The sequence below is a fragment of the Octopus sinensis genome, linkage group LG24 (genome assembly GCF_006345805.1).
Source record: "Octopus sinensis linkage group LG24, ASM634580v1, whole genome shotgun sequence".
In the NCBI taxonomy this organism is placed as follows: Eukaryota; Metazoa; Mollusca; class Cephalopoda; order Octopoda; family Octopodidae; genus Octopus; species Octopus sinensis.
In genome coordinates, this window is record NC_043020.1 from 12,459,618 (window position 1) to 12,462,186 (window position 2,569).

At 37.7% G+C, this 2,569-nt stretch overlaps 1 non-coding gene across 1 annotated transcript; it reads left to right on the plus strand.

Moving 5' to 3' along the window:
- Positions 1 to 247: 247 nt before the first annotated feature.
- On the plus strand, positions 248 to 355 carry LOC115224151. Its single transcript, XR_003882852.1, has one exon. It is a non-coding gene; the product is annotated as a U6 spliceosomal RNA (small nuclear RNA).
- Positions 356 to 2,569: the final 2,214 nt, after the last annotated feature.

The following is a 2,569-nucleotide window of genomic DNA, read 5'->3' on the forward strand; positions in this document are numbered from 1 at the left end:
ATGTGTGTCTAATGCAGCACATGCCATCCCGCTAAATGCTGAATTAACTCGCGAATAGCAGATTTGCAAAAAGAAGACAATCCGTCCCAAATCACTACAACAGAATACCAGGCGCCAGATACGAAGATTGCTGCGTATAATCCCAAATATCAAATGTAAACTGTAAAGTGCAAATAACTAGATATAAAGTTCAGGCCATGCACAGAAGTTCAAAATAGCAAAGATCCTAATACAAAATTTCAGTAATGTCTGCAATCGCTTCGACCGTACATATACAAAAATTGGAACGTTACAGAGATTAACATGACCCCTGCACAAAGATGACACACAAATTTGTGAAGTGTTCCATATTTTTCGGAGGCGCGTGGCTTAGTGGTTAATGGTGCTGAACTCATAATAATGAGATTGTGGTTTCGATTCATGGACTAGGTGATATGAGTTCTTGAGCAAAACACTTCCTTTCGCGTTGATCCAGTCCACTCAGGGGCCAATGAGTAATCCTGCGGCCGGCCGGCATCCTGTTCTGAGGGAAATATATACACCACGGAAAGCGGGAAATCGGCCTTATTGGTCTACCGAGGCTATAGTAGACATTTGCCCAAAGTGCCACGCAGTGGGACTGAACCTGAAACCATGTGGTTGGTAAGCAAGCTACTTACCACACAGCCACTCCTCCTACATTTTAGATATGTAAAACGAAATACCTCCGTTTCGCCGATGCAGTGCCTCGGCTTGTTACGACACGTCAAGGTATGTCATGATATCACACAGTACTTCACGTAGAATGCGAAGGCATCTCGCAATGTGTCACGATAACCTATAGCTGACAGAACAGCTGGAAATGTTGATGAGTTGGTGGTGGTGGTGAGTTCGTTTGTTTGCCAGTTGTTTTCTAGACACCAATCTAGCTGTAAGTACGCCTGCATCAAGTGACATGACCTAAATCAACTGTTTACAGTTGCTTCTAACAGTTTATACATTTATTATTAACAGCACTGCATCGTAAAACATTTCCTGATCAATAAACATCTTATCATTTCACTCCGTAGTTCGCCGTTCACAACAGAGCAAAAAACTGTACTGTACATTGTCGATGGAAGACATGATGAGTGAGACACATCCAACGTCTTAATACATTAATGAAATAGATTAATGAATTGTGTCATATCAATCTTAAGATTAATGAATTGTGTCATATCAGTCTTAAGATTAATGAATTGTGTCATATCAGTTTTAAGATTAATGAATTGTGTCATATCAATCTTGAGATTAATGAATTGTGTCATATCAATCTTAAGATTAATGAATTGTGTCATATCAATCTTAAGATTAATGAATTGTGTCATATCAATCTTAAGATTAATGAATTGTGTCATATCAATCTTAAGATTAATGAATTGTGCCATATCAATCTTAAGATTAATGAATTGTGTCATATCAATCTTAAGATTAATGAATTGTGTCATATCAATCTTAAGATTAATGAATTGTGTCATATCAATCTTAAGATTAATGAATTACACCAATACAGTATATCGGTCTTAAGTCATTGGAATATAATGTATTGCAGTATAGTGTCAGCGATTGTGTAGTGTACGTCGTTGCTTGTGTTGTAGTTTAACCCTAAGATGCCCGGATCAAATAGAGCGATGATCAATTCACGTTCCAGCCGCGACCACACGTTTTCTTGAGAGTACATAGAAATACAGTAATATATACCTATGTGCATTTTAAAGAAAGTGCAGTGGGATTTCGAAGATGTTTATTTCCTGCAGTTGGATAGAATACATGTTGGCTCCAGTTTATAAATTTTGTACTCTTAGATTTACAAGCAGGAGAAAACCGACGACGCGTGCGATTGTACATTTTATCTATATATATATATATATATATATATATGCCATCTTTCCGACTGCTATCTTCACAAAGACCAGACCTGCTTATCCTGTCTCTTTCATAAGCTGTCTCCTTAAGCGTCAGAATAATTTTTCTCATCGTCTTGGCTTAACAGCTCTCATTGTTTGTTTTTACTGTTTTGTTCTCATTGCTCTGTCTTTTACTGTTTTGTTCTTACTGTTCTGTTCTTGTTACCACTTTCACCCTCCGCAAAAAATCCCAAATTTTAATTTGCTTTGCGGGAAGGACTGTTTCAACGAAGTCGCGTCTTGTCCTTACCTTCCAAACGCGGAGTAGATGAAACAGGCACAACTGAAGAAGGGGAATATTCCTCGTGTTGTATGCCATGTTTCTCTGTTTCTTTTCGTTGTTTAAAAAAAGTTCGTTTCTCATTGTGTTCAACGTTTTTTTATGTTGTCCTGCACCCATATATGCATGTATATATATATATATATATATATATATATATATATAAAATCCATGCTGTATATACTTTGCTTCTTTTATTCTTCAACTTGTTTCAGTTCTCAGATTGCAGCCATGCTGGGGCACCGCTTTGAATTTGTAATCGAATGAACTGAACCCAGTACTTATTCTATCAGTCTCTTTACCCGTACCGCTAAGTCACGGGGACGTAAACACACCAAAACCGGTTGATAAGCGGTGGTGGTGG